Here is a 15092-nt window from a genome sequence, read left to right as displayed (position 1 = left end):
AGGGTAATCACTGCAATTATTTAGTTATATAATGTAGCAATTATTTGTAAAATACATTAAAATTAAAATAAAACATTGGAAATCTGGGCATAATATCTATAATTTGTAGTAGCTGTGAGTTTTACGCAACATAGTCAAATAATTGATTGTTGATATGTGTATTTGTTATAGTTATAATTAGTTTGGTTTTCATAATATAATTTCCAATATCAAGTTGCATTTTTGTGTCCAGTCTTCCCCTATTATAAGAGTGTTTGAAAGACATCATTGAAAATTGCATTGATTATTATTTTTAGTGAAACGAATATTTGGATTTTGATAAATCTTCATGAAGTTTGTTAAGGGAATTTTTCTATGATTTTTTATTTATAGAAATATAGTTAGATAGTAGAAATAAATGAAAGACTTCCAAAAAAACGCTTATAATTGATTGACATTGAAAATATTTGAGGCATTGTTAGACATTAAAAACAAATGAAGCTGTCATTTGCCAACATTTCTATTCACTTATAAGCTAAGACAATATTAAAATATGATATATTTATTATTATGCATAAGAAAAATGTAATGTCTACTTATTATTGCAAAAAGCAGCTGAGTGGGCCAAAAATTTTATAATAAATGCGTCTGAATTTTGATGCTGCGTCTGATGCGCAGTCTGCGCATGTCTAACGGTTGTGGATGTCAGTGATTACACATATGATTTTATTTGACAGATTATTATTTTTTAAATACAAAAAAAGTTTACTCATTCAAAAATTACTTAGAAGTGTCATTGTGTCAAAAACTTATATGCTTGGCATTGGATATGGAATATTTACTCAAGTCAATGGAGCGTTTTGGGTCTGAATTTTTTCACTGTGCTCCAATTTGTATCAATTTTTGAATTAGGTTCATCTTACTTTCAAGTTCAAAGTGAAAATAATTTAGCTTCCTTACCACTTCCCAGAGGGATGACATGAAATTACTAGCTATTAAAAATTTGTTTCTTTTTGGCGCTTTTCAGATAGAATTCTCCAAAAATTTAAACGAGATATCTCCAAAAAATTAACGAAAATCATGCCATGAACAAAATTATATCAATTGAAATCTTAATAAATCGATGTTTTATAATGTGTCCTAGAAACAATATTGATAGATAGGAAAAAGCAAAGTCGTTTTTTATTTCGATCGAAATTTAATTGTTGCATTTGAAGTCGTCTAGCGGTGAGGTGTTACATTTTATATACATATTCCATGACGTTTTATTGTGCTCAAATAAGCTTTGAAATGAGTATTGTTAAGGGTCTCTTGGTGTGAGATGTGTGAGCTATCATGCAAATAAAAGGCGCATACAATGTTTTTTTTTATTTAATTCAAAATTAAAATTAATTGTTTTCCATCTAGAGTTAACTTGGTTCAATAGATTCCAAAATATCATGCAAATAAGTAACAATGTATATTAAATTATTATTAAAAAAAATGTAATTTAGATATTATTACTAAAAACAATGAAAAAAAATTGGCATTTAAAATAAATTGAGCTATTGAAAATAAATTTGTTCACTCATTTTATTTAAAGCAGTTGCACATTTAAGATCAGTACCGGTTATTAAAAAAATGGAACGTTTGGATTGTAGTCATGGGTACAGAACAACATGTGTTGGTTTATATATATATATATATATACAGGGCCGGTCCTGGGGTTCTTTGCGCCCGCATGCAACTTTTTTTCTAGCGCCCCCCCCCCCTATTAATTTTAACTGTTTTAACAGTTTATCATTAAAATTATATAAATATTCACAATTTTTTTTTAAAGTAATTTTTATTTGATTAGATTTAGTACACAAAAAATAAGATATAATTTAAAAGAGTATAAAATACATTAATTTAAATGTATGTAGAAAATCGAGGTAATTTGCGGGTTGATTATAATCAAATATATTTAAATTTTCAATTTTTTTTAACGTATGTGCAATATTAATATTTGGGATTTGAAACATTTTACTTATTATTGTGCGATTTATTCTATTGAGCAAATCATGCCAAGACAACTAAAGAAACTTGTCGTTTTGAATCATAACACTCGTATTTCATATTGGATTTTTAATTTTTATTTAATTTTAATTTTCACAATATCCAAAATTGCGTCGTAAACTTCTCCTTATTGATATCGTAGGAGCCGAATTGTATTCATCCTTGCTTTCTCGATATATTCAGATTTTCAGATTGTTGTTTTAAAGTCAATTTTTTTTTTTTTATTTTAGAAGTATGTCCAAAAATGAGTAAAAAATGCAAAGAAATTACTCATTTCTTGAACTATATTGACAAAAAACTAATTATATTTGATATGTATTACTTCTGCAGAGTTAATAATTATCAAGTTTAGAGTATGGACACCACAAGGTATAAAAAAAGCCTTAAGATTTTCGTACCAAAGTAAATTTTGCTTTCATTTTTCATATTTGTTTCATTTCCATAACTCTAACCACGCATGTCTTTAACATTCAAAGTTTATCAGATGCGAAACATTTGCAACAAAGACAAAAGTTACAATTCAATTTTTCGGAATAAACATGCCATTTTTTAAGAAATGACTCCCCATTTTTCATTTTCCAGATTATAATTTATTTATATTTTTTAACAAGTTCTGTTTTAACAAAATTAGCTCGTAATTTTTCGTCAATAATGCCTAATAATTAATTTAATCTTTCGCAGCTTTGCGCTTATGGGCAAATAGATAATTTCTTTTTCGATTCCACCGTAACTTCAAACAAGAAAAATTGAATAAGTAGATTAAGCAATAAACAGAGTTGTTATTTACTCATTTCAGAGTAATTAATAGGTTATGTTTCTACTAATATCACATTGCAGTCTCCGTATCTATAGTTCAGTTAGAGTGCTCATTATAATTTATCAAGTATTCTAGATTTTATATAAATAATAAAAAATATAAATAATATAAATTTAATTTCCGAAACTCGTTTTGGCGCCCCCTAAGGCGTGCGCACGCATTTTTTGCATGCACTGCATGCAAGGCAGGACCTATATATATATATATATATATATATATATATATATATATATATATATATTAGGGTGGGCAATTTTTTGCATATTGAGGCACCTCGCTAATTTAACTTTTTACATCATTTGAAACAATATTGTAAAATAACCCGCAAATAAATTTAAAGCCAGCGAAAAATTTAAAACATTTTTTATTTAAAGGAAAAATTGAAAATCTCATGAAAAATATATTTGACATATATCGAGTATACATCATTTTATTCGTAATTTTATTCTGCATCTTTCGTACGAACAAGTTTTTCGTATCTTTTACGGTTTAGATAGTATAGAACAATTTGTGTAGTTGTTAACTTGTCAAAATGCAAAGTGCGGCTAGGTTGGAGCAACACTCCTCACGATTCGATATTTTCTAAAGAAAAACATATAAAGTATTATACATCATTAGACAGGTCTCAAAATTCTTAGTTCTTTTTCATATATCACAACTTCGAATTTTGCACGGTGTGGCCTACAGGCGAGTTGCCGTCGTGACAATTTGGAAAAATCGGAAAATCTAGAGAAAATTAAATGAACACACCTAACCATTTATATACCATTTTATTCGTAATTTTATTCTGCATCTTTCGTACGAACAAAGTTTTTTCGTATTTTTACGGTTTAGATAGTATAGAGCAATTTGTGTAGTTGTTAACTTGTCAAAATGCAAAGTGCGGTTAGGTTGGAGCAACACTCCTCACGATTCAATATTTCTTCTAAAGAAACATATAAAGTATTATTCATCATTAGAAAGGTCTCAAAATTCTTAGTTTTGTTCCCATATATCGCAACTTCGAATTCCGAACGGTGTGGCCTACAGGCGAGTTGCCGTCGTGAAATTTTGGAAAAATCGGAAAATCTAGAGAAAAATTATATGAACACACCTAACCATTTATATACCATTTTTATTCGTAATTTTATTCTGCATCTTTCGTACGAACAAAGTTTTTTCGTATCTTTTACGGTTTAGATAGTATAGAGCAATTTGTGTAGTTGTTAACTTGTCAAAATGCAAAGTGCGGCTAGGTTGGAGCAACACCCCTCACGATTCGATATTTCTCTAAAGAAAACATATAAAGTATTATACATCATTAGAAAGGTCTCAAATTCTTAGTTCTTTTTCCATATATCACAACTTCGAATTTTGCACGGTGTGGCCTACAGGCGAGTTGCCGTCGTGTAAATTTGGAAAAATCGGATAATCTAGAGAAATTATATGAACACACCTAACCATTTACATACCATTTTATTCGTAATTTTATTCTGCATCTTCGTACGAACAAAGTTTTTCGTATCTTTTACGGTTTAGATAGTATAGAGCAGTTTGTGTAGTGTTAACTTGTCAAAATGCAAAGTGCGGCTAGGTTGGAGCAACACTCCTCACGATTCGATATTTCTCTAAAGAAAACATATAAGTATTATATATCATTAGAAAGGTCTCAAAATTCTTAGTTCTTTTCCATATATCACAACTTCGAATTTTGCACGGTGTGGCCTACAGGCGAGTTTCGTCGTGAAAATTTGGAAAATCGGAAAATCTAGAGAAAATTTTATGACACACCGAACCATTATATACCATGTTATCGTAATTTTATTCTGCATCTTTTTGTAATTTTATTCTGCATCTTTCGTACGAACAAAGTTTTTTCGTATCTTTACGGTTTAGATAGTATAGAGCAATTTGTGTAGTTGTTAATTGTCAAAATGCAAAGTGCGGCTAGGTTGGAGCAACACTCCTCACGAATCGATATTTCTCTAAAAGAAACATATGAAGTATTATACATCATTAGAAGGTCTCAAAATTCTTAGTTTTTTTCCATATATCACAACTTCGAATTTTGCACGGTGTGGCCTACAGGCGAGTTGCCGTCGTGAAAATTTGGAAAAATCGGAAAAATCTAGAGAAAATTATATGAACACACCTAACCATTTATATACCATTTTATTCGTAATTTTATTCTGCATCTTTCGTACGAACAAAGTTTTTCGTATCTTTTACGGTTTAGATAGTATAGAGCAATTTGTGTAGTTGTTAACTTGTCAAAATGCAAAGTGCGGCTAGGTTGGAGCAACAACTCCTCATCACGATTCGATATTTCTCTAAAGAAAACATATAAAGTATTATACAATTAGAAAGGTCTCAAAATTCTTAGTTTTTTTCCTATATATCACAACTTCGAATTTCCACGGTGTGGCCTACAGGCGAGTTGCCGTCGTGAAAATTTGGAAAATCGGAAAACTAGAGAAAATTATATGGACACACCTAACCATTTATATACCATTTATTCGTAATTTTATTCTGCATCTTTCGTACGAAACAAAGTTTTTTCGTATCTTTTACGGTTTAGATAGTATAGAGCAATTTGTGTAGTTGTTAACTTGTCAAAATGCAAAGTGCGGCTAGGTTGGAGCAACACTCCTCACGATTCGATATTTCTCTAAAAAAAACATATGAAGTATATACATCATTAGAAAGGTCTCAAAATTCTTAGTTTTTTCCCATATATCACAACTTCGAATTCGCACGGTGTGGCCTACAGGCGAGTTGCCGTCGTGAAAATTTGGAAAAATCGGAAAATCTAGAGAAAATTATATAAACACACCTAACCATTTATATACCATTTTATTCGTAAATTATTCTGCATCTTTCGTACGAACAAAGTTTTTCGTATCTTTTACGGTTTAGATAGTATAGAGCAATTTGTGTAGTTGTTAACTTGTCAAAATGCAAAGTGCGGCTAGGTTGGAGCAACACTCCTCACGATTCAATATTTCTCTGAAGAAAAAACATATAAAGTATTATACATCATTAGAAAGGTCTCAAAATTCTTAGTTCTTTTCCATATATCACAACTTCGAATTTTGCACGGTGTGGCCTACAGGCGAGTTGCCGTCGTGAAAATTTGGAAAAATCGGAAAATCTAGAGAAAATTATATGAAACACACCTAACCATTTATATACCATTTTATTCGTAATTTTATTCTGCATCTTTCGTACGAACAAAGTTTTTTCGTATATTTTACGGTTTAGATAATATAGAGCAATTTGTGTAGTTGTTAACTTGTCAAAATGCAAAGTGCGGCTAGTTGAAGCAACACTCCTCACGATTCGATATTTCTCTAAAGAAAACATATAAAGTATTATACATCATTAGAAAGGTCTCAAAATTCTTAGTTTTTTTCCTATATATCGCAACTTCGAATTCCGAACGGTGTGGCCTACAGGCGAGTTGCCGTCGTGAAAATTGGGAAAATCGGAAAATCTAGAGAAAATTATATGAACACACCTAACCATTTATATACCATTTTATTCGTAATTTTATTCTGCATCTTTCGTACGAACAAAGTTTTTCGTATCTTTTACGGTTAGATAGTATAGAGCAATTGTGTAGTTGTTAACTTGTCAAAATGCAAAGTGCGGCTAGGTTGGAGCAACACTCCTCACGATTCGATATTTCTCTAAAGAAAACATATAAAGTATTATACATCATTAGAAAGGTCTCAAAATTCTTAGTTCTTTTTCCATATATCACAACTTCGAATTTTGCACGGTGTGGCCTACAGGCGAGTTGCGTCGTAAAAATTTGGAAAATCGGAAAATCTAGAGAAATTATATGAACACACCTAACCATTTATATACCATTTTATTCGTAATTTTATTCTGCATCTTTCGTACGAACAAAGTTTTTTCGTATCTTTTACGGTTTAGATAGTATAGAGCAATTTGTGTAGTTGTTATTAACTTGTCAAAATGCAAAGTGCGGCTAGGTTGGAGCAACACTCCTCACGATTCGATATTTCTCTAAAGAAAACATATAAAGTATTATACATCATTAGAAGGTCTCAAAATTCTTAGTTTTTTTCTATATATCGCAACTTCGAATTCCGAACGGTGTGGCCTACAGGCGAGTTGCCGTCGTGAAAATTTGGAAAAATCGGAAAATCTAGAGAAAATTATATGAACACAACTAACCATTTATATACCATTTTATTCGTAATTTTATTCTGCATCTTTCGTACGAACAAAGTTTTTTCGTATCTTTTACGGTTTAGATAGTATAGAGCAAATTGTGTAGTTGTTAACTTGTCAAAATGCAAAGTGCGGCTAGGTTGGAGCAACACTCCTCACGATTCGATATTTCTCTAAAGAAAACATATAAAGTATTATACATCATTAGAAAGGTTTCAAAATTCTTAGTTCTTTTTCCATATATCACAACTTCGAATTTTGCACGGTGTGGCCTACAGGCGAGTTTTCGTCGTGAAAATTTGAAAAAATCGGAAAATCTAGAGAAAACTATATGAACACACCTAACCATTTATATACCATTTTATTCGTAATTTTATTCTGCATCTTTCGTACGAACAAGGTTTTTTCGTATCTTTTACGGTTTAGATAGTATAGAGCAATTTGTGTAGTTGTTAACTTGTCAAAATGCAAAGTGCGGCTAGGTTGGAAGCAACACTCCTCACGATTCGATATTTCTCTAAAGAAAACATATAAAGTATTTTACATCATTAGAAAGGTCTCAAAATTCTTAGTTTTTTTCCCATATATCGCAACTTCGAATTCCGAACGGTGTGGCCTACAGGCGAGTTGCCGTCGTGAAAATTTGGAAAAATCAAAAAATCTAGAGAAAATTATATCAACACACCTAACCATTTATATACCATTTTATTCGTAATTTTATTCTGCATCTTTCGTACGAACAAAGTTTTTTCGTATCTTTTACGGTTTAGATAGTATAGAGCAATTTGTGTAGTTGTTAACTTGTCAAAATGCAAAGTGCAGCTAGGTTGGAGCAACACTCCTCACGATTTGATATTTCTCTAAAGAAAACATATAAAGTATTATACATCATTAGAAAGGTCTCAAAATTCTTAGTTCTTTTTCTATATATCACAACTTCGAATTTTGCACGGTGTGGCCTACGGGCGACTTGCCGTCGTGAAAATTTGGAAAAATCGGAAAATCTAGAGAAAATTATATGAACACACCTAACCATTTATATACCATTTTTGTTCGTAATTTTATTCTGCATCTTTCGTACGAACAAAGTTTTTTCGTATACTTTACGGTTTAGATAGTATAGAGCAATTTGTGTAGTTGTTAACTTGTCAAAATGCAAAGTGCGGCTAGGTTGAAGCAACACTCCTCACGATTCGATATTTCTCTAAAAAAAACATATAAAGTATTCTACATCATTAGAAAGGTCTCAAAATTAGTTTTTTTTTCCATATATCGCAACTTCGAATTCGAAACGGTGTGGCCTACAGGCGAGTTGCCGTCGTGAAAATTTGGAAAAATCGGAAAATCTAGAGAAAATTATATGAACACAGCTAACCATTTATATACCATTTATTCGTAATTTTATTCTGCATCTTTCGTACGAACAAAGTTTTTTCGTATCTTTTACGGTTTTTAGATAGTATAGAGCAATTTGTGTAGTTGTTAACTTGTCAAAATGCAAAGTGCGGCTAGGTTGGAGCAACACTCCTCACGATTCGATATTTCTCTAAAGAAACATATAAAGTATTATACATCATTAGAAAGGTCTCAAAATTCTTAGTTCTTTTTCCATATATCACAACTTCGAATTTTGCACGGTGTGGCCTACAGGGCGAGTTGCCGTCGTGAAAATTGGAAAAATCGGAAAATCTAGAGAAATTATATGAACACACCTAACCATTTATATACCATTTTATTCGTAATTTTATTCTGCATCTTTCGTACAAACAAAGTTTTTTCGTATCTTTTACGGTTTAGATAGTATAGAGCAATTTGTGTAGTTGTTAACTTGTCAAAATGCAAAGTGCGGCAGGTTGGTTGGAGCAACACTCCTCACGATTCGATATTTCTCTAAAGAAAACATATAAAGTATTATACATCATTAGAAAGGTCTCAAATTCTTAGTTTTTTTTCCATATATCACAACTTCGAATTCCGAACGGTGTGGCCTACAGGCGAGTTGCCGTGTGTGAAATTTGGAAAATCGGAAAAATCTAGAGAAAATTATGAACACACACCTACCATTTATATACCATTTAATCGTAATTTTATTCTGCATCTTTCGTACGAACAAAGTTTTTTCGTATCTTTTACGGTTTAGATAGTATAGAGCAATTTGTTGTAGTTGTTAACTTGTCAAAATGCAAAGTGCGGCTAGGTTGGAGCAACACTCCTCACGATTCGATATTTCTCTAAAGAAAAACATATAAAGTATATACATCATTAGAAAGGTCTCAAAATTCTTAGTTCTTTTTCCATATATCACAACTTTGAATTTTGCACGGTGTGGCCTACAGGCGAGTTGCCGTCGTGAAAATTTGGAAAAATCGGAAAATCTAGAGAAAATATATGAACACACCTAACCATTTTATATACCATTTATATTCGTATTTTATTCTGCATCTTTCGTACGAACAAAGTTTTTTCGTATCTTTTACGGTTTAGATAGTATAGAGCAATTTGTGTAGTTGATAACTTGTCAAAATGCAAAGTGCGGCTAGGTTGGAGCAACACTCTCACGATTCGATATTTCTCTAAAGAAAACATATAAAGTATTATACATCATTAGAAAGGTCTCAAAATTCTTAGTTCTTTTTCCATATATCACACTCGAATTTTGCACGGGTGTGGCCTACAGGCGAGTTGCCGTCGTGAAATTTTGGACAAATCGGAAAATCTAGAGAAAAATTATATGAACACACCTAACCATTTTATACCATTTTATTCGTAATTTTATTCTGCATCTTTCGTACGAACAAAGTTTTTTCGTATCTTTACGGTTTAGATAGTATAGAGCAATTTGTGTAGTTGTTAACTTGTCAAAATGCAAAAGTGCGGCTAGGTTGGAGCAACACTCTTCACGATTCGATATTTCTCTAAAAAAAACCATATAAGTATTATACATCATTAGAAAGGTCTCAAAATTCTTAGTTTTTTCCATATATTCAAACTTCGAATTTTGCACGGTGTGGCCTACAGGCGAGTTGCCGTCGTGAAAAATTTGGAAAAATCGGAAAATTAGAGAGAAATTATATGAACACACCTAACCATTTATATACCATTTTATTCGTAATTTTATTCTGCATCTTTCGTACGAACAAAGTTTTTCGTATCTTTTACGGTTTAGATAGTATAGAGCAATGTGTGTAGTTGTTAACTTGTCAAAATGCAAAAGTGCGGCTAGGTTGGAGCAACACTCCTCACGATTCGATATTTCTCTAAGAAAAACATATAAAGTTATACATCATTAGAAAGGTCTCAAAATTCTTAGTTCTTTTTCCATATATCACAACTTCGAATTTTGCACGGTGTGGCCTACAGGCGAGTTGCCGTCGTGAAAATTCGGAAAAATCGAAAAATCTAGAGAAAATTATATGAACACACCTAACCATTTATATACCATTTTATTCGTAATTTTATTCTGCATCTTTCGTACGAACAAAGTTTTTTCGTATCTTTTACGGTTTAGATAGTATAGAGCAATTTGTGTAGTTGTTAACTTGTCAAAATGCAAAGTGCGGCTAGGTTGAAGCAACACTCCTCACGATTCGATATTTCTCTAAAGAAAACATATAAAGTATTATACATCATTAGAAAGGTCTCAAAATTCTTAGTTCTTTTTCCATATATCACAACTTTGAATTTTGCACGGTGTGGCCTACAGGCGAGTTGCCGTCGTGAAAATTTGAAAAATCGGAAAAATCTAGAGAAAATTATATGAACACACCTAACCATTTATATACCATTTATTAGTAATTTTATTCTGCATCTTTCGTACGAACAAATTTTTTCGTATCTTTTACGGTTTAGATAGTATGGAGCAATTTGTGTAGTTGTTAACTTGTCAAAATGCAAAGTGCGGCTAGGTTGAAGCAACACTCCTAACGATTCGATATTTCTCTAAAAAAAAAATATAAAGTATTATACATCATTAGAAAGGTCTCAAAATTCTTAGTTCTTTTTCCATATATCACAACTTCGAATTTTGCACGGTGTGGCCTACAGGCGAATTGCCGTCGTGAAAATTCGGAAAATCTCGAGAAAATTATATGAACACACTTAACCATTCATATACCATTTTATTCATAATTTTATTCTGCATCTTTCGTACGAACAAAGTTTTTTCGTATCTTTTACGGTTTAAGAGAAAATCGAGGAAAACTGGTTTGAACATTTATTGTAAAATTAGAAAATTTAAACAAATAATTATAAAAAATAATATAACACTATATAAATTTGTTTTATATTCATTGAGATCTATAAAAATCAATAAATACATAATTTTATACAAAAGTTTAAAAAAAACCAAAAAAACACCTAAAAACTCAATAATTAACTATAATTCATATTGTCCATATATATAAAACTGTTTGAACATCTAACAAAATTTTCGACTAATAAGGGTTTTGCAGTTCGAAATTTCCCAGACTTTTGTCTTGACGATTCACACCGTAAGCGCGAGCAGGCCCTCGCCGCAGGTCAAATGCACGTCGCTTGGGACTCAGTCTAATACTTACGCTGTGGCCGCGCGCCTTATATAGGGGGATAGGTCGTGTCGAGTGCGATGCGAGCAAGCTTAGGCTAAAGTACGCTGTGTTGTTCAGGCAGGTTCGAATATTATTCCCCGGTGTATTTTATACATTATATTCGATACTTTTAGTCTGTCAACTATATAGCGGCGTTACTTTAAATAATGTCGTAGACCGTGTCTGGAATTATATACGCCGTATATGTTCGGATGTCGGTTTACGGCCGGGTTCTGGACCTTATTTATAAGTGTTGGGCATGTGTCGTTGACGCAAAGACTCTTATGCGGAAAATCAAATATACAAATGCAATCAACTCAATACTCTCCGAGCGAGAATAAAAGTGAGTTATAACGATGAATTCTTATGAATTCGCCCCGACGTTTTCAATCTAACGAAGGGTAAAGAGACTGTTTGAAATTAACTGGGTCTGCGGACCGCAAATTTCATGTACGGACCGCCGTTTCGACGGTTGTTAAAGGTCTAACCTCTGTGTTAAGCGCAGAATATATAAAATATCTAGTCGCGATGTAAACTGTTCGTTATGTTCAGGGAATATCGTACGGCTCAGATATATATATGTAAGAAAATTCGTTGTTTAGAAATATTCATCGAACTTTTCTATACAAAGTGTGGTCTCTCGGGTGACGCCGAGGGACATTTACGCACTATGCTATTATATATATATATATAGCACCCTGGTTGATCCTGCCAGTAGTATATGCTTGTCTCAAAGATTAAGCCATGCATGTCTCAGTGCAAGCCACATTAAGGTGAAACCGCGAATGGCTCATTACATCAGTTATGGTTCCTTAGATCGTTCCCACATTACTTGGATAACTGTGGTAATTCTAGAGCTAATACATGCAAATAGAGTTTCGACCAGAGATGGAAGGAATGCTTTTATTAGATCAAAACCAATCGGTGGCGGGCTTGCCTTGCTCACCGTTTGACTTGGTGACTCTGAATAACTTTGTGCTGATCGCACGGTCTAGTACCGGCGACGCATCTTTCAAATGTCTGCCTTATCAACTGTCGATCGTAGTTTCTGCGACTACCATGGTTGTTACGGGTAACGGGGAATCAGGGTTTGATTCCGGAGAGGGAGCCTGAGAAACGGCTACCACATCCGAGGAAGGCAGCAGGCGCGCAAATTACCCACTCCCGGCACGGGGAGGTAGTGACGAAAAATAACGATACGGGACTTATCCGAGGCCCCGTAATCGGAATGAGTACACTTTAAATCCTTTAACGAGGATCTATTAGAGGGCCAGTCTGGTGCTAGCAGCCGCGGTAATTCCAGCTCTAATAGCGTATATTAAAGTTGTTGCGGTTAAAAAGCTCGTAGTTGAATCTGTGTCCCACACTGTCGGTTCACCACTCGCGGTGTTCAACTGGCATGTCTGTGGGACGTCCTACCGGTGGGCTTAGCCCGTCAAAAGGCGGCCCAACTCAAAATCCTACCACGGTGCTCTTCACCGAGTGTCGAGGTGCGCCGGTACGTTTACTTTGAACAAATTAGAGTGCTTAAAGCAGGCTCATTCGCCTGAATATTGTGTGCATGGAATAATGAAATAGGACCTCGGTTCTATTTTGTTAGTTTTCGGAATTCCGAGGTAATGATTTATAGGGACAACTGGGGGCATTCGTATTGCGACGTTAGAAGTGAAATTCTTGGATCGTCGCAAGACGGACAGAAGCGAAAGCATTTGCCAAATGTGTTTTTATCAATCAAGAACGAAAGTTAGAGGTTCAAAGGCGATCAGATACCGCCCTAGTTCTAACCATAAACGATGCCAGCTAGCGATCCGCCGAAGTTCCTCCGATGACTCGGCGGGCAGCTTCCGGGAAAACCAAAGCTTTTGTTTCCGGGGGAAGTATGGTTGCAAAGCTGAAACTTAAAGGAATTGACGGAAGGGCACTACAAGGAGTGAAGCCTGGGCTTAATTTGACTCAACACAGAAAATCTCACCAGGTCCGGACACCGAAAGGATTGACATGGTGCATGGCCGTTCTTAGTTGGTGGAGCGATTTGTCTGGTTAATTCTGATAATGAACGAGACTCTAGCCTGCTAAATAGGCGTACTTTCCGGTATCGCAAAGACCCTCCGCTTCGGCTTCGGTCGTGGTTGGTTGTGGTTCTTACTACCGGCGTACAAATATATCTTCTTAGAGGGACAGGTGGCATTTAGTCGCCTGAAATTGAGCAATAACAGGTCTGTGATGCCCTTAGATGTTCTGGGCCGCACGCGCGCTACACTGAAGAGATCAGCAGGTTTTCCTTGGCCGAAAGGTCCGGGTAATCCGTTGAAGCCTCTTCGTGCTAGGGATTGGGGCTTGCAATTCTTCCCCATGAACGAGGAATTCCTAGTAAGCGCGAGTCATAAGCTTGCGTTGATTACGTCCCTGCCCTTTGTACACACTGCCCGTCGCTACTACCGATTAAATTATTTAGTGAGGTCTTCGGACCGGTGCGCGGCAGCGTTTCGACATTGCCGATGTTGCTGGGAAGATGACCAAACTTGATTATTTAGAGGAAGTAAAAGTCGTAACAAGGTTTCCGTTGGTGAACCTGCGGAAGGATCATTAACGTACATTTACTATTTTGTGAATGAAACGTGTGCGATATGTCGTATAACCTACGACGTATAAAATCTTAAAGCGTCTGCAACGATGGATCATTCGTTTCATTAACGTTTGACCGGAGCTAGTCGCAAAATATTGCGCAGTGTGCAAAAGCAGCGTGACGCGGTTTACAACCGCTTAGCGTTCTTATGCATTGTGTGAGAGCACTGCCATGTATATCTGCTCGGTATCGCCAGATGCCTGAGCGAATGACGAAGTTCGTTGTGAAAACGGCGTTCTTTATGAATATTATACTTTAAACGCATAGCTCAATCAATTCTTTGAGCGTCAGATGAAAGTCTAGTGTTTCAAAGTCGATTGTAGTAAACGCTTGCGTTAGTATTCTATATATACTCTGCACATTTTATTCAAATTGTGCGAATTTGAACATTCGCTTCATTGCGTTGTTTTAAGAAAATGAAAGATCAGCGAAAGCAGATTTTTCAATCTCACACACAATGAAATATTCATATTTCAATTTTGAAACGAGGTCTCGTATCTCGGACCAAAAAGCGAAAGCTTTACGGTGTACTAATTGTAACCATAATAAACATACTAGTTTCTGAATCGCCCGAGTTATCTTAAACGATTTCGAGGGAATCACGATTGAAACATGTATAAATATATATAAAATCACCCTGAACGGTGGATCACTTAGCTCGTGGGTCGATGAAGAACGCAGCTAATTGCGCGTCGACATGTGAACTGCAGGATATGATGAACATTGACATTTCGAACGCACATTGCGGTCCTCGGATACTGTTCCCGGACCACCTCTGGCTGAGGGTCGTATAACATTACCAGACTGCCGCTTGCTTTAAACGGCTTGCCGGCGAATGATGGAGTTTCGCGTAAATGCGTGCTCTTAAATAATTCACTCAACGTGTGAG

The 15092-nt window shown here is 34.5% G+C and overlaps 1 non-coding gene across 1 annotated transcript; it reads left to right on the top strand.

The window, feature by feature from the left end:
• The first annotated feature begins 14836 nt into the window (after window positions 1–14836).
• Window positions 14837–14992, top strand: LOC113379011. The gene has a single exon (XR_003367321.1). It is a non-coding gene; the product is annotated as a 5.8S ribosomal RNA (ribosomal RNA).
• Window positions 14993–15092: the final 100 nt, after the last annotated feature.

The sequence above is a fragment of the Ctenocephalides felis genome, unplaced genomic scaffold (assembly GCF_003426905.1).
Source record: "Ctenocephalides felis isolate EL2017-DRISC unplaced genomic scaffold, ASM342690v1 CF-g0.4_SCAFFOLD_01886, whole genome shotgun sequence".
In the NCBI taxonomy this organism is placed as follows: Eukaryota; Metazoa; Arthropoda; class Insecta; order Siphonaptera; family Pulicidae; genus Ctenocephalides; species Ctenocephalides felis.
Note: the sequence above shows the minus strand (reverse complement) of the source record. Positions and strands in the feature narration are given on the sequence as shown.